The following is an 18,568-nucleotide window of genomic DNA, read 5'->3' as shown; positions in this document are numbered from 1 at the left end:
AACACTAAACTGGAACGGGCCTTAGAGCATGCACACCAGACTTGGTATAAATGCATTTTAAGCAACTTTTAGTTACGCAAAACAAGAAAACCACCTTGCACCAGATTCGATAAACGCCTAGGTAGAATTGCTGCAGCTAAAAAGTACTTTAGTAACTCTAGTGAGGCACTGTTCACAAGCAATTCATTACAATATTATTTGTTGGGCGAAGTCTCACCCTTTTCCCTTTCGTTTGCTCTAATTTTAAAAATATTGTTAAAAAATTAAGTGCTTCAATTTTTAATCCGTTTGAAATGGTACAGAAATTTTATTTTTCTCATCATATTATTCTAAATGATCATAATTAATTTTTATCTTCAGGACTCTCACAATTAGGTATATGTTCTTCATTTGGAAACCTATAGAGCAAATACTTGATTATGAGAGCTCTAGAGATTCCTTAGAGTAAATTGATCAAAAAAATAAGATCTTCGTGCGCACCGGTTTAAATGGATTAAAAATTAGAACACTTCATTTTTTTTGAGACGGTTTATGTACTATTAAAAAAATAAGGTTAATGTAAGAGAGAGAGAGAGAGAGAGAGAGAGAGAGAGAGAGAGAGAGAGAGAGAGAGAGAGAGAGAGAGAGAGAGAGAGAGAGAGAGAGAGAGACTAATATTATAATAATAAAAAGTAGGAAAAATAGAAAGTATTAGTGTATAGTATTAAAAAAGAAAAGATAGGTAAAATGTAAAATATGTACCATTGATTAGCAATTTTTTGCTAACCAATGATATGGAGTACATGCTGTCTTGTAAGAATAGCAGCGGATTAGTCCACCTGTTTACAAGGCTTGTAGGTCGTGGCTTGAAAACCTTGGCTACTGGTCTACAATCACCAAAAAGTCCATGAGGTAATAAATTTGCAAGCTTAAATACCCATCTCCATAACCTTAACTTCTCATTCCTAGCCTGAACTTCTTAATTCTATCTTCAACATTGCAACCTCAAATCGAAAACCCGGTGATCAAACATGGGTTTTTTCTTCCTTTCCAACACGATTCTTCAAATCGCCATTTTAGTAGTTCTGATCATTACTTCCAAATGCTTAGTAGCCTTAGTTCATGGAGGAGAGACCCCTAGACTAAGCATTATCACAGATAACGAGGCTTTGATCTCATTCAAGTCTGGTATTAATCCAGAAACACTTGGCCCTCTACTCACGTGGGACCAGACACTGTCACCCTGCAACTGGACTGGAGTCTGGTGCAACAAAGTTGGCGCTAGAGTGGTCGAGCTTGATCTTGCTGGCTTGGGACTTAAAGGTTCCATAAGCCCACACATTGGAAATCTATCCTTTCTCAGATCACTTCAACTACAAAACAACCAGTTGATGGGAACATTTCCTAATCAACTCAATAACCTTTTTCGCCTGAGGGTCCTGAATATGAGTTTCAACAGCATACAAGATGTGATACCGCAGAATATAAGTCATTGCAAGGAGCTCGAGATCCTTGACTTGGAGCAGAATGAGATTTCAGGGATAATCCCTCGAGAGCTCAGTTATCTCGCCAAGCTTCAAGTTTTGAACTTGGGAAGAAATCATCTTTTCGGTTCAATACCGCCATATCTGGCAAATCTCTCGTCACTCGTCAGTTTAAATTTAGGCACCAATAAACTGGGTGGCGAGATACCAGATGACTTGTCACGTCTTCAGAAATTGGAGCTACTTGATCTCACCATCAACAATCTAACAGGTACTGGTCTATCGTTTTCGTACCAAAAAATATAATTTATAAAATAAGGAATTAACTATTATCCCGAAGAACAATGGTTAAGTTCAAGATCGTTTACGGAGAGTAAAAAGCTAAGTCACGGTACTTCCAATTAATTTCTAATTTAATTCGAAAAGCAAAGGAAAGTTGGATTTTGATTTGAGTAAACTAAAGCTAACTAGAAAGCAATTAAAGGATTTGGAAACAAGAGAGAGAAAAGGACTAGGGTTTCTAATTTAGTCTTCCCTTGTAACGTAATTATTTAGAAACCTAGGGTTCATATTCAACATTAAATCAGACCACCATAGGGTAGCAATTCCAATAGATAATCTCCAAAGATATAATAAAGATTTGTATTCTGTATAAACTATCTCAACACGGCACGGATCGTTTCACTGGTTTTAACCAACAACACAACCCGTCTCACATCTTTAGACACTCCAATCTGGGCTTCCAGATTAGTTTACTTTCGGTTCTTGATTCCCCGATGATGAAACAGATCAATAGCATCCCGAGAATGATAACATGTTTGAGTTTTGAGTGTTTGACACCCTTTTGAACCTAGCCTAGCCTAAGCCAATTCAAAAGTCAAAAAACCCATCTGCACGCGTTGGTTTGGAACCAACGCGCGTGGGTCAAAGTGCCAGGTGTTGGTCAAATGATCCTAATTGGTCGTTGACCAACACGTGATCATTTGGACCTGCGCGCGCGTCCACCACAACGCACGCTAGTTAAAGTTGCAGCCGATCTTTTACTTTCCATTTCTGAAAGGTTTCCATTTATGGAGGCTTTCTATTTCTAGAAGGTTTCTGGAGGTTTCCATCTATGGAGGGTTTCCATTAATGGAAGGTTTCTGGAAGATTTTCATTAATAGAGGGTATTTATAAATACCCTCCAGTCTTTCAATTAAAAGGTTAGAAGAAAAGGTTACAAAATCTTACACCCATTTTCTCACCTCATTCCCTCAAACATCAAAGCTCAATACTCTTTCAAACCCAAAAATCAAAGGTATAACACCTTTGTTTTGCATAATGTTGTGATCCCTGAGGGGGACTGATAGGGTCAAGGCTGATAATTAGTACCAGTCCTGGCCCTAAGGCTAGCAGGTTTCAAAAATCGTGTGGACAAGGGACCTGCGCGCGTCGGTTCTTAGCACGCGCGCGCTATTCTATAGCTGAGCATGCATATCAATGTGGGGACAATGACCTTGTTCTTTTATGTTGTTTTTTTGGTAGATCATTCCTGTGAGCATGTAAAACCAGTTTACTACTTTCCTATGTCAAAACTGCTAGCTTGTATTTCAATACTTATTTTTGTTCTGTTGTAACACAAATTAGGGTATATTTGGATATGTCCCAGAGCCTTAGTCATGTGAGAACAAGTACTGGAAAATAGCCTAGATGGGCGTGCGCAAGTGACCAACCCGCACACACAGGTGGTTTTGTTCCAGTGGTTTTTCCAATGCGTTGCTTTTGCATGGGTGACTTGGCCTTGGGCTACTGTTTTGTCTCCACACTGTTATGGGGTGTTTTGTCCATTTGTTAGGCTTTTTAGCCTTTAAACTATGTAGTGTAAATACTATTTATTGCTTGGTTTGTCTTGGGTATGCATTGGTCTTTTCAGAGTCCAGAAGGGGTTAAAAACAGAGGTTGTGAGAAAAGAAAACTAGCGCGTGCGTGTATGATATTAGCACACGCAGGTTGGAACTTCATGCAGTGGCTTTGGTCAGTGCAGACAATTTCCTTCTTGCGCATGTCCAATTTGGAATAGTGCACTGGGTTTACCCTATTTACTTAACCGAACCTGGTTTTACCCTATTTACTACTTTCGCATCCATACTATCAATCACATCTTGCAAATGTATTACAGTTTTAATCCCCATTAAACTGTTCCCCCGCTCTAATTGGCTAAAAATAGATTAATGAAGCAGAATCGCAAATGTTTTCGCAAATGCCTCAGTAAAGAATAGTCTTCGGATTGGGCGAGAGGGATCCCTTAAAACTCTTTCCCTCTCGTAACCTAGCTCCCGAACCCAGATATAGTTATAACGGACTGATGCCTTCACCTTTTTAAATCAAACAACGTGGCAAGCATTTTAAGTTCGGTTCCTTGGGTATCGGACCTTCAAACCCAAGTGGCGACTCTGAATTGAGCGCTCGTCTGACAGCTCTCTCTCGATCCACCTTTTCTCAAAAAGGGCATGTTGCCCACAACATCGTATAGTCTATTTCAAGGCCTATGCCGTAACATTGAAAACCATTGCATGACAGTGCTTGAAACTAGGGGTCAGCACGGGTCGGGTTTGGCCCTAACCCGCAACCTGACCCGACCAGTCGGGTAGTCTGTTTTCGAACCCGTAACCGATCCGTAGAACTACCAAAACCGTCCATGAAACCGAAGGTCCGTCGGGTTGGGCTAAACGAATCTCAGAAGTTCAAACAAATCAAATCTCAGATCTCAGCTAAACACAACTGCAAAAATGGAAAAACCCAAAAAAAAAAAAAATGGAGAGAGAGAGCAAGCCGTTTGGGGGTTGTGGGTTCAAACTTTAGAGCTTCATTGATTCTGCCATTCTGAGGTCGAACGGTGGACGCCGGATGCAAGGGACGTGAGTGAGAGAGGCGGTGGAGGCAGAGGAGATGTCGTTATGGTGCGCCTTTCATCTGGAATGGGATGGAGGCTCACGCCAGACGGTAGAGGCGGAGATCTAGAAGTGGAAGGGTATGGCCATGGCCCTGGATAAAATTGCTGAGGAGAAGAAAGAGTGATGAGAGAGATTGAGTCGTTTGCAGGAGAGAGAGAGAGAGAGAGAGAGAGAGAGAGAGAGAGAGAGAGAGAGAAGTAGTTCTTCATCAGATCCACTTTATACATTGAAAATTTCTGAAAAGGCAAGTGATAAAAGAGAGAACTGATAAGGTATATCATTCTTTAGGATTATGCCACGTGTATTGTGTACTTGCTCATTTTAATCGAATGGTTCGGGTCCGATGGGTAGAGATTCTCTACACCCGAAGGCCGAACCGAAAACTGAATATTTTACATCTAGCAAACCGAGGGCCGACCGAATCCTTGATTAGAACCGTCCGTATGGCTTCAGGTCAGGTCAAGTCGGGTCGGGTTGGCGGGTCAGCTGGTTTTTACTTAGGCCTACTTGAAACCATGGATACAAACACATTTGAAAGTTGGGAAAAAAAAATATAGATTGAACTTCATAAAAAGTTTTGAATCAACTAAGTCATACAATCAAGTTGAATATAAAACCCTAGAAACTAACAACTACACTACTTGGAGAGATCTCCTCATCAGCCTAGCCCAATAGTTTAGCCGCTCATGGAGTAAAAACAAATAACCATGCAAATAATAAACTCCAATGAAAAGCAAGTCAAAAGCTCCCAAGAAATAACAGTGTTGGAACTCTATTTTGTTACTTTTGTGCAGTCTCCATGCTTTCGAATTCATCTTGCGTGATGGCGGATTTTTCAAATTGGATAGAAGAAAAGTAAAAATAAGAAAGGATAAAAGGCAAGAAAAAGCTCACCACCCAAATTAGGCACCTAACGGGATACAAAATAACACCACCTGCGTAGTTTCGGAGTTTTTTTTTTAAACATTAAGATTGGTTGTTTTTTTTTTTTGGTAAGAGCAACCATAGTATTACTTTTTTTTTGGCATTAGGTGTTATGTAGACATTTAAATACTTCAGACTTTGTTCGTTTTGAGTCCTAACATCCAACCTCTCTCTCTCTCTCTCTCTGCGCACGGTCTTCAATCAATTTTTGCTTTATTTATTACTCTCGTTTCTTTTTCTAGCTCTCTCTACTCATTATCCAACAAAAAAAATCCTTCCTCAAAATCCAAACCAAATAAACCATCAGATTCCCAAATCTTGAAATTTCAAAATTTATTGTTGATAGTTCGGCTCTCGTGTTTAAGAAATCTTGGTTCCGTCCCTGGATACAAGGCTATAGAAGGCTCACCAATCTAATCCACTTTAGAGATATAGGAATGGGTAACTCGTCACTTATCGGAATCCATAGAAAGATAAGACTTTAACAAGAAGAAATATCTTCTCATAAGCTAAAGGCTATTTTAATATATATAGGACTTGGAATAACCTCCAGGAATAGGAAAAAACATTTACATTTTCAAGACACAAAATTAAATGAAAACAAAGACTTTGACTTCTAAAAGCTAGATAAACTCTTTAAACAACTAAAAAGACACTAACAAATGTGTGGATAAATACTTAGATTAGAAAACTAAAAAAAATGATAAAAAAAATCTCCTCGTTTCTAGGTGCGTCTTTTCACTTCTGCATCACTGCGCGTGGTGGTGTGATCTGATGGCAGCCTCCTTCCGTTCTCTAGTTTGTGCGAAGATGAAAGAGTCCCGAGCAAAAACCCGTGCTCCCTTTTATACGTAGGCCCTTTAGATGGAGTAAAAAGAGGAGAGAAAAAATAAGAGGGGGTTTGTGGAGAGGGGCCCACCTCTTTTCCCTTGTTTGACATCCCATTAAGTTTCCCTGATAATTTCTTACCTCCTCATCGTTTTCACCTATTCCAAGCTTTCTCCGGTCTTAAATTTGGGCTCCTCTTGAGATCCCAAAAATAATCCGGCTGTGGAAGGGTGTTTTGTGGATGAAGATTCCCCTCATTATCCCCTTTTCCCATCTACCATTCAATCAACTTCTATTCTCCATTCTATCCAAAATCATATTTTCCATTCAAACATATCCCAAGACTGCTTATTTAGTTTCAGGACTCTCTTAGGGTGCTCATTGAAAGACCTTAGAGACAAAAATCCATTATGACCATTTAAGATAAAATGATCAAAAAAATAAGATCTTCGCACCGATTCAAACATATTGAAAATTGGAACACTTAATTTTTAATTATATATTTTTATTTTTAATATATAAACGATGTAAAAAAATAAGTGTTCCAATTTTCAATCTGTTTGAACCAGTGAGAAGATCTTAGTTTTCTGGTCATTTTATCCTAAATGGTCATAATTAAATTTTGACTCTATGGCTCTTGTTGATTAGCCTTCAGAGATATTTGATTCTACGACTTTCTTGGAGCTAATCAACGAGAGTCTTAGAGTCAAAATTAAATTATGACCATCTAGGATAAAATGATCAGAAAACTAAAATTTTTTCACCGATTCCAACAAATTGAAATTTAAAACACTTACTTTTTTTAAAAAAAACAAATTTTATAAAAAATTATTTAATAATAATACTAAATTCGTTAATTTGTTAGTAGAAATAAATATTACGGCTTAAATTGTGAAACAATAATTAAATTTGCAATTACATATAAAATGTAATACATAATTAATTTAGGGACTGCACAAGGGCAAAGGGTCATTTGACAGCTTTTTATATCATCCACCATTCCTTATACCCCCTATTAATCCTCCATCCAAATCAAGTATTATTTAATCACCTTTTCTAATACACTATCCAAACAATCTACTATTTAATCCGCCATCCATAAATATCACATCAATATGAGTTATCCCTTATTAACAAATACCTCATATTATTTTATCCTCTTATTAACTAATACCCTAAATTCTTTCCTCGCATCCAAACGGACCTGTAGTATATAGTGCCCTTTTATATACAGTGCCCAGCCTTCTTAACCTCATGGGCCCACCTAGCAAAGAAGGGTGCCAATTCAATTTCTTATTTCACGTTTTACTCAAAGCCCAATTTTAGTCATAACCCAATTAAAATAAGAAAAATAATTTTGGCATTCTAAAATTTGTCTTTTAGTATAAAAATTATACATAGCAAGACATATTAAATGATAAATTTTAGAGTGTCATCATAAAAAATTAAAGTGTCAAAATCATTTTTTTTAAATAACTCGCAAATCCATTACTAAAGTCATGTGTTTGCAATGTACAGTATGCTCGTGCCCATTAGACTTGTCTTCATCAATATTTGCTTTGAGAAATGACAGGCGGTCTCATTTTTTTGTTGGAGTTCCATTCCAACCCTTTTTTGTCATGTTATCTTGTCAAGACAATTTTTTTAGATTTTTTCTACTATTTGGCCTTTATCATTTTTTACATTTTAGAATTCACACCCCTTTGAAGAAATTCTCACCCCCAAGAATTCAAATCCGTTTGTAAAATTCACGCATGCAAGAATTCACATCCTCAGTATTCACAACTATTTGCAGAATTCATAGTCGTTTGCAAAATTCACACCCATTTGTAAGAATTCACACTCCTTTGCAGAACTCGCACCCTTAGTAGAATTCACACTCACCCAAATTACACAATTAACAACCTTAAATCCAAAATTCACACCTCTAAAATTCACATTCTAAATTACATGATTCACACACCCTAAATTACATGATTCACACCTCTAAATCCAAACGGATCGAGCATGTACTTTTCTAGCATCATCACAACCTTCAATTTCTTTCAAACTTGACCAACAATAACTGATAATTGGAGAAAATTTTCGGTGCCGGGTGGGTATATCTCACGTGATATCCGTACGGCACATTCGAGTCGTCCAATACACTTTTAGATTGCTCGGATTGACTCTCTCTCTCCTCTCACTCCAACACTCTCTCTCTTTTCCCCCCTTCAAGTTCGAGCCGTCCAAAAACCCAATAGATGGCTCGAATGCGCCAAGCGGACACCACGTGGTACTCATCCGGCACTGCAAATTTTTCCCGATAGTTGAACCAAAACAAATCAAACCCATTTAAAAGATAGACTTTTTTCAGAGAGAGAAACCCGAAACAACTCACAGCAAGAACAAATCAGAGACCGAACCTCCGACCGCTTCCAACACGACTGAATCCAAAAATCCGGCACCTCAAGCAACCTTCGTTGTCCACACACTCCCGGCAGCCACTCGCTGACGAAACCGACATCGTTCAAGTACAAATCATCCAACTCGTCCTCAACGTCATCATACGACAGATCCCCCAGCGGATTCTTGATGCCACGGAGACGGATTTGAGGCTGGTTGATCGCGAGACGAGATCGATGAAGATTTCCTTGAAGGGAATGGTGAAGGGTTTGGCGGAGGCCAGGAGGCAGGATTTGGGAATAATAAAATTCGCCTTGGCTAGTTAAGGAATCAACTTACTTATGTCCAGAAGTTAGCCCCTTCTGAAGATAACTTAGCTGCCCAAGCGGGTATTCAAGAGGCAATTGAGGTGGTCCAGAGATGTATCTCCACCAAAGATCAAAGGTAAATTGGTTGAATTACGGGGACAGAAATTCCAGCTTTTTTCATGCTTCAATGATTCAAAGAAGACAAAGGAACCAAATTCTGAGGTTGAAGGCAGCAAATGGTGATTGGAAGGATACGGATGATGGTATTGATCAGGAGATAGCCTCTTATTTTTCCTCCATCTTTCACGATGTTGGCCCCAGGGATATGGCTTCTATCCTTGCTTATGTGCCTCACTCAATTACGGAGGAAATGAATACTTTGCTATTAGGGCCTGTGGGGGATCATGAGATTAAAGCTGCAGCTTTCCAAATGGGCGCCCTTAAAGCTCCAGGTTCGGATGGTTTCCAGGGCTATTCTTTCAAAAGTTCTAGGAGGTGATTCAAGGTGATACATGTGCAGCTATCAAAAGCTTTTTCAGTGGAAACTATCTTCTCAAGAAACTCAACCATACCAATATTGTCCTGGTCCCAAAAGTCCCTCACCCAGAAGCCTTGTCACAATTCAGACCAATCAGCCTATGCAACTTCTCTGTCAAGATTATTTCTAAGGTTATGGCGAATTGATTAAAGAAGATCTTGAATGAGATTGTTTCCCCTCACCAATCTGCCTTCGTTCCTGGCCGACAAATCCAAGACAACATAATGGTGGCCCATGAAGCCTTTCATTTTCTAAAAGGCCACAGGAGAGGGAAACATTCTTATGCTGCAATAAAGCTTGATCTGAGTAAGGCTTACGATAGAGTCCAGTGGGATTTTTTTGGCAAAAGTCATGCATGCTATGGGCTTTGATGAAAGATGGATTCACTGAGTTCTTCAAATTGTAACCACGGTCTTTTATTCGGTGACAGCAAATGGTAAAGAGAGATTTTCCTTCTTACCTCATCGAGGCCTTAGACAAGGAGATCCTTTATCCCCTTACCTTTTCCTCTTAGTGATTGATGTCTTATCTACTATGATCCGAAGTGGAGCCAGAAATAACTTATTCTCTGGCATTATCATTAAAAGGGGCTGCCTTCTTCTCTCACATCTTCTCTTTGCTAATGATGCACTTCTCTTCTCCTTTACGGACTCCAGGAGCATAAGCCATATCAAAACCCTGCTAGATCAATTCTGCCTTGCTTCCGGACAGTTGATAAACTTTGATAAATCTTCCATTTGCTTCTCCGCCAATACCACTTCTTCTACCAAAAGGGCTTTATGTGATTACCTCTAGATCCCTCTTATGGATTTGAATGCAAAATATTTGGGTCTTCCTTATTTCTGGGGGAGATCAAAGACTGAAGCATACTCTTATCTCAACAAACGAGCGCTTACTAAAATGCAAGGCTGGAAATCAAAGAGGTTAAACTCGGCAGGCAAAGAGGTGATGCTTAAGCACGTTGTTCAGGCTGTCCCATGCTATGCTATGTCTTGTTTCCTGTTATCAAAGAAGTTTTGCAAAAATCTAAACCGCAACATCAGAAAGTTCTTCTGGTCTGGCTCCCTAGAAGACATGAAAATCCATTAGGTGGGGGGAGATGATTTTTGTAAGGCTAAAAGCCACGGGGGGCTGGGCTTCCGAGACCTTCGATGTTTCAACTTAGCACTTCTTGCTAAGCAGGGTTGGAGACAGATCCAGAACCCGAATGCTTTCTGGGCCCGAATGCTGAAGGCTATCTATTTCCCTAGGGGCGATTTCATGAATGCATGTAAAGGAAATAGACCGTCTTGGGTCTGGTCTAGCATCATCCAAGGTTGGGATGTTTTGGAGAAAGGCTTGAGCTGGCAGATTCACAATGGACGTAGAGTTGATTTATGGAACGATAAGTGGGTTCCCTTTTCTCCCAATTTTCGAATCCAATCTCCCAAACCCCCGTGGGCGGATAACTTGAAGGTTGCTAACTTTATTAACACCACGTCAAGGGAGTGGAGTATTCCAAAACTGAAGCAGGTCTTAAGTGAGGAAGAAGCACTGTCTATTTCGCGTATCCCAATTTCCAAGACTGATACTGAGGACTGCATGCTTTGGGATTTCACTACTAATGGTAAATATTCTGTTAATAGTGGCTACCACAAAACCTGGAATGATCTGATCTTGTCCAAACCTGATAAACCTTCCTCGTCCATAAATCCCCCTCCAACTTTCTGGAAATTTCTCTAGAACTTAAGTATTCCCCCAAAGCTGAAGCATTTCTGGTGGAAGGTTTGTAGAAATCGTCTAGCTACAAAGGAGAACTTGATGCGTAGGAATTGTGCCAATAATCCCACGTGCCCAAGGTGTGGCAAGCACAGTGAATCTATTGAACATCCCATCTTTCACTGTAAATTGGCAAAGAAGGTGTGGTTTAAGAGCCCAATCTTTGAGGGGATTTTTCCAAATAACATCAATTCTGCTCTCTCCTGGTCAATCGCTGTTAAAGAAAAGATGGATAAGGGGTCTTGGAGCAGTGCTTTTTTGGCAAAAGCAATCTTTATTGCTTGGTATATCTGGATCGCCAGAAATGAAATGGTCTTCCAGGACAAGACTAGGCCTCCTCATGGAACGATGGCTCGAGGCTTTGGGTGCGTAGAGTGAATTCATGGCTGCCAAAGAAGCTGTCCAGATTCATGTTCCTCCTTCTGACAGGCCTCCCCTAGCTCCCAAACTTTGGGCAGCCCCCCCTCCCGAAATGCTTAAGATCAACTGTGATGCTTCTTGGACGGAATCTGCTCAAAAAGGTTAGGTGGGCATTATACTCAGGAACTCTAAAGGGTGTTTGCTTGATGGTAGGAGATTTTGTATCTCTGCTACGTCGACTTTCCTAGCAGAGGCCTCTATCTTTAGAGAAGCATGCCTCTTTGCCAAAGCTTTGAATCTTTATAAAGTGTCGATTGAAAGTGATTGTGCCAGTCTCATCTCCCTAAGTGTTTCGGAATTAGTTCCACCGTGGGAGGTGTCAGCTCTGATTACTGATATTCGTAAAATAGGTGCAGAATTAGAGTTATCTTTCTGTTGGACTCCAAGGGAAGGAAATGAAGCTGCCCACTAAATAGCTTCCTCCAGGGCCTCAACTTTAGGTTGTAACTGGGTGTCCACTCCACCTTTTCCTCTTTTTTCTATTCTCCGTAATGATGCTTCTGTTTATCAATGAGAAATCATATCTTCTGTTCAAAAAAAAAAAGGAGGTCGGATTTGGTGAAGAAGGCGCCGATGCTGCTGAGGTGGCGGACGAAGGAGCCTCCTCGGGTGGGCCCAAGGTAGGCCGCTGCTGAGGTCGGCGTTGTTCCGCTGTCAAGAAGTTGCGGTCGGCGGCTCTGGACGTACAAGAGGGTACAGAAGAGGCTTTTAGGAACGGAAGGGGCATTTTGGGCAGATTACTTGAAACGGGGCCTGGACCGGTATAATTAGACGGGTGCTGGAGTTGGACGGGTAAATAGGTACAAATCTCGTACTCCAAAAATTCTGGACTAGCTTTGCACCAATTAAATTTCAACGGCCGAAATAGTTGGACTTGGACTGACCATTTTTTTAATTCTATATTTCCGTTTAACTCCTCAATTTAGCTCTATTTGTTATTCAATTGCTCCGCAAGTCCTGAACTGCAATTAATAAATCGGGTTCTTCCGGGCCGGTCCTATATGGGTGGATTATGTCCCACTAGGTTCTTGAGCACAAATGCGGACAAATATCTTCCCATAAAGTCTTGTCGCACTCGCGCCCGAACTGTTCCTCTCTATTTCTCCCTCCACCGTCTGTCCCACGCGCACTCTACTCTCTTTATTTATGAAAAAGTACTTTTTTTTTCAAAATGTTTGAATTTCAAACTCAAATATAATGAAAATGAAAATTATTTTTTCAATTTTTTTTGCACCGTTTAAAAGATCTTAATGAGATCTATCAAACAAGATCCATATTGATAGGAAAATTATTTGCGTAAACACATAGTTTTTAAACTTGAAATTACCTTCTTTTTCAAAAAATACTTTTTTTGAGAAACCGGAACGCCTCGTGTTGCAGAGACAGCTAATGAAGAGAGTCGGGGGGAGAAGGAACAATTCTGACACAATGATGTAAGTACAAATTGGATTACACAGTCCTCCTTTCTCTCTCCTCTCTCTTTCACGTCTACTCTCTCTCTCTCTCTCTCTCTCTCTCTCTCTCTCTCCTCTTCCTTTTCAAATTTAAAATTTATAATCTTAAAGAATGATTATAACTTTTTTGTTCACATTTATTTTTTATAAAATTTATATATTTAAAATTTACTTGTAGAGATTTAGCTAACGAGATCAATATTGAATGCAAAATTACGAAAAAAAATAAAATTTTCATTTTTCATTGTTCATTTTATTTTGTCTAAATTAATTATTTAAATGTGGTTAAATTGATAATAGTAGTCTAAATTTAAAATTTACAGTGTTAAAATTAATAATTAACCATTTGAAAGTGCCTAAAACCCTAAACATTGAACTACCTAACCACTAGGACACTCTATGAAAGTGCCTAAACCCTAGAGTATCCTATAAAAATGCCTAAACCCCCGGGGTATCCTATGAAAGTGTCTAAGGGGGTGTTCCACTTTTAACAAAAAGAACTTTTTTGAAAAAGAAGGCAATTTCAAACTCAAAAATTATGTGTTTACGCAAATAATTTTCCTACGAATATGGATCTTGTTTGATAGATCATTGAAATCTTTTAAACGGTGCAAAAAAATTGAAAAATTATTTTTCATTTTCGTTATATTTGAGTTTGAAATTACCTTCTTTTTAAAAAAGTTACTTTTTGGAGAAACCAAAACGGGCCCTAAACCTCTAAAACCATATAATATGAGAGTGCACCCTAAAATTCCCATGAAAATGCCCAAACTTAAATCCTAGAACTCTATGAAAGCATCTAAATCTAAACTCTATGGTACCCTAGTATGAACGAAAAAGCGAAAAAATGGAGTCACTGCATGTGGGTGAGAAGATAGAGAAGAAAGAGGGAGGGAAAAAGAGCTGGCGCATGGGCTTATTTTGGGAGGATCGAGTGGGGCATTACACTTTGACAGCAAAGACTTGGTGGGCAGTAGATTTCAAAAACAGGACCGGCCCATTATTTTCTCTTAATAAATATCAAACCCAAGTAGCGCGCTAAATGAACATAACAGGCCTAAGTTAGGAGCATAACTAGGCGTATGACTGATATTGATGGGCTTTATGATTGTGTTATTTTGAAGGGAGAATTTTTGGAAGGTCCACTATAGTATATTTCTAACCCCACTAGTCCACTTCTAAAGTTATTAACCCCTCTAGTTCACTAATAATTTCAATGACAAAACTATCCTATGTAAAAGAAATAAGGGCCTTGTTTGGCTAACACAAAAAATACATTTTTTCATTTTTTTTAATCTTGTTGCAATCACGTAACCACCACCACCACCACCACCACACCCACTACCACCGCCTCTGCCACCATCACTACGCCAACATATAACGTTTTATGTGTGACAAAGATTTCTCTCTTTTTTTTTTCCCACCACCACCCCTCCACCTCTATCACCACTACACCAGCATATAACGTTATATGTGTGACAAAAATTTCTATTTTCTTTTTTTTATTCTTATTTTGAGTCATTCCCTTCTTGAACCCACCACCCCTTAACATATATAACGTTATATGTGTGATAAATTTTTCTTTTCTTTTTTAACCTGTTTTGAGTCTTTTCCTTCTTGAACCCGCCACACCTTAACATATATAGTTATTTATCCCAATCTGCGTTTTTGCTTATGTTTAGTACTACATCAACAAAAGTACACATATAATCTTATATGTCTCAATTTGTTCTCTGTATGTTATAAAAAACAAAGATAGATCTGAGACATATAAGGTTATCTATAGATATCTGTAACGTATTTTTTGCCAACACAAACACATATAATATCATATGTGCATATCTGAACTTTGTACCATGCAAAATATGTTCTCTACATGTTGAAACAGTACACATATAAACTTATATGCCACAATTTACATGTTCTCTGCATGTGTTTTATGCCAAATACAATGACATAATATTTAGCTTTGGTAAAATTCGATTAACAAAATGTCAACCGTACCGAACAAAGATCATGAAAAATGGAAATATGCTAAACATGGCCCAAAAATTAGTTAAACAATGCTGAAGACAAAACAAAGAGGAAGACAGCCTTTTGAACAATCCTTGATTTTTCTGGATCCCTTGAAAAGCCCATCACAGTTGAGAAGATGTAGATTCCAATGTTCTAAAACAAGGAATTAATTGGCGATTAGCGGCCGATTAATCATTGGTGGAGCCTATCCGATTAGGTCCGACTAATGATTAATCACCAAGTACTAATTAATATGTGCCGATTAATTGGCGATTAATCGCTCGAAGGTGGCTGACCGCCCGACTAGCGCTGGGCGACTTTTAGAATATTGGTAGATTCACGTTAATAGCAAATCATGGCAGAAATATCGTCAGCAATTCCAACTGTCAATTGATAATACGGCCCATTGATGAGTTGAAAGTAGATTGAAATGAACCCATGCAGTAGAGAAATCACCCCGATCGTTTTTTGACTGAAACCTCTCAAACCCACATTTTAGATGTAGAATCCCCATACCCACTTTTCTCCGATGGCAGAGAGGAGGAGGAGGAGGAGGCTGTGCTCCAGGTTTGTTTTTGATCTAGGGTTCTCTCTATATAACAATTTATATAAGAGGACATTTTTGTCTTGGTTTAATTTCTTTTTTAAAAGAAGTGGACTTAAGGCCTTACTAAACTATATTAGTGGACTAGAGTAGTAACAAACATTAGAGGTGGACTAATTGGATTACAAATTCTCTATAGTGCACCCTAGACTAATTTTTTATATTTACAATTGGTTACTGTTCTTTGACTCATTTAATCTGGTTTGCTCTTAGGATAGTTAACGGCATGTGATTAGCGGATGGGTTGGGTTGGGTGTCGATTGTGATGCATTTCGTTCATTTTGATGATTTGTACTCTCTATGCTTTTAATCATAGTAATTTTACTCTGATTAATAAATTTATCTTTCTTTGTTGTAAAAAAAACAAAACAGGTACAGTTCCTCCATCCATATACAACATGTCTTCGCTTGTTGATTTGGCCTTGGCTTCCAATGATTTGTGGGGTAGAATTCCTTACAATGTTGGAGATACACTCCCAAATCTCCTTGTTTTTAATTTTTGTATCAATAAATTCTCGGGAACCATTCCTGGGTCTCTGCACAACCTCACGAGGATAAAAGTCATTCGCATGGCGCGCAATCTCTTGCATGGAACGGTGCCACCGGGATTAGGAAATCTTCCAGAGCTCCAAATGTACAACATTGGGTTCAATAGGATCGTTGGCGTTGGGGACAATGGTTTAGATTTTCTCACTAGTCTGACAAATAGTACCCGTCTAAACTTCCTTGCTGTTGACGGAAATCTTCTAGAGGGAGTAATTCCAGAATCCATTGGCAATCTTTCGAAGGTTCTTTCAAAATTATATATGGGAGGAAATCGCATCCATGGTAGGATACCGGCCTCAATTGGGCATCTGAGTGGTTTGACATTGCTAAATTTGAGCTACAAACCTGATATCATTTGACATTCCTCAAGAAATAGGCAACTTGGAGGAACTGTTGAGTTTGGGATTGGCTGGAAATAATCTCTCTGGTAATATTCCAACTTCCCTTGGTAATCTCAAAAACCTGATTAACATGGATTTATCAGGAAATGAATTGGAGGGTACCATACCGACTAGTTTTGAAAGTTTCCAGAGGTTGCTTTCATTAGACTTATCTTGTAATAAGCTCAATGGAAGCATACCCAAAGAAATTCTCAATATTCCTAGTCTAACCAGTCATCTGAATCTCTCCCATAACTTGCTAACCGGACCTTTGCCTCAAGAAATTGGGACACTAGATAGTGTAGCCGTGGTTGACCTATCAAACAATGGTTTATCAGAAACCATACCCGGCTCAATTGGCAACTGTAAAAGCTTGGAGAAGTTGCTCATGGCAAATAACATGTTCACAGGACCTATTCCAGATACTTTAAGTGAATTGAAAGGTTTGGAAACTCTTGACATCTCCTCAAACAAGCTTTCTGGCCCAATTCCAAATAGCTTGCAAAAATTGCAAGGCCTCCAGTTATTGAACTTGTCTTTCAATGACCTGGAAGGAGAGGTTCCCACTGGTGGAGTTTTCACAAATCTTTCTAGCATTCATTTGGAAGGTAACCCGAAACTTTGCTTCATGTCGGCATGTGAGAAAGGTCGTGACCATAGAAAAAGACTGATCTTGGTTTGTATTGTCGTGGTGAGCATTGCAATCATAGCGTTGTGTTCTGCAATTGGCTGGGTGTTCTACCTCAGGAAAAGGAAACCGAAAGTCGCAGCTTCATCTGACTCCTTCAAGGGACAACATCAAATGGTCTCTTACGACGAACTTCGTTTGGCAACTGAAAATTTCAACCCAAGAAATTTGATTGGAAGCGGGAGTTTCGGGTCTGTCTACAAAGGATTTCTACAACCAGAAAAACCTGTCGCAATTAAAGTCCTTAACGTAGACGAGACCAGATCTTGGAAGAGCTTTCTTGCAGAGTGTGCGGCTTTGAGGAATGTGAGGCACCGGAATCTTGTGAAACTTATCACTTCATGCTCGAGCATGGACTTCAAGAACAATAACTTTCTGGCTCTAGTATACGAATTTATGACAAACGGAAGCTTGGACGATTGGATTACAGGAAGGAGGAGTCATGCAAACGGTCAAGGGTTGAATATTGTGGATCGATTGAAAGTGGCCATTGATGTCGCTGGTGTTCTAGACTATTTGCACCATGAAAACGGAACACAAGTGATCGTTCATTGCGATTTGAAGCCTAGCAACATCCTGTTGGACGGAGATATGACTGCAAAAGTAGGAGATTTCGGGCTGGCTAAGCTATTGATCAACAGAGCTGATCAAACTTCTATTAGCTCTACAAATGCTTTGAAGGGCTCCATTGGCTACATACCTCCAGGTTTGCAGTCTCTTCCTCTAGCATACTCATATGAATGTTCTTTTCTAATCTCTACTTTGTTTCTTTGTACGTAGAGTCGTAGAGCTACCAAATATAGACACCCTCTCACACAAAGTCCTCACTAAGTAGATTCCTAGATAACCTTCTTGCGTTGAATGAATTTTGATGCAGAATATGGTACGGGAGGGGAACCATCGACGGCAGGAGACGTGTACAGCTACGGAATCACATTGCTAGAGCTTTTTACTGGAAAGAGCCCAACCCATGAGAGTTTCACAGGGGATTTAAGCCTGAAGAAATGGGGTCAAATGGCCGTTGCGACCAATGTAGATCAAGTGTTGGATCCTGGTCTGGTGCAAGCCGACTGTAGTCTTTCGAATGACATTCAGTCCATTACTCCAGAAGCACAGACTGATTGCTCGATTGCAGTACTTGGTGTTGGTCTCGCTTGCACCGTTGATTCGCCAGACGGACGCATTAGCATGAGAGATGCACTTTGCAAGCTGAAAAGCATCAGACAAAACCTTTTCAAACCTGATCATGCAAGGAAAATAAATGTTGAGTAAAATCCCAGGGAGTGTGGTTTCGGTGTTTGTGGTGTTTTGTTTTCAATCTCC

General features: G+C 39.4%; 1 pseudogene; it reads left to right on the top strand.

The window, feature by feature from the left end:
• The first annotated feature begins 800 nt into the window (after positions 1-800).
• LOC131331300 (putative receptor-like protein kinase At3g47110) lies at positions 801-18,558 on the top strand (annotated as a pseudogene).
• Positions 18,559-18,568: the final 10 nt, after the last annotated feature.

This window comes from Rhododendron vialii, chromosome 6a (assembly GCF_030253575.1).
Source record: "Rhododendron vialii isolate Sample 1 chromosome 6a, ASM3025357v1".
Lineage (NCBI taxonomy): Eukaryota > Viridiplantae > Streptophyta > Magnoliopsida > Ericales > Ericaceae > Rhododendron > Rhododendron vialii.
This window is presented reverse-complemented; position numbering and strand designations above follow the sequence as displayed.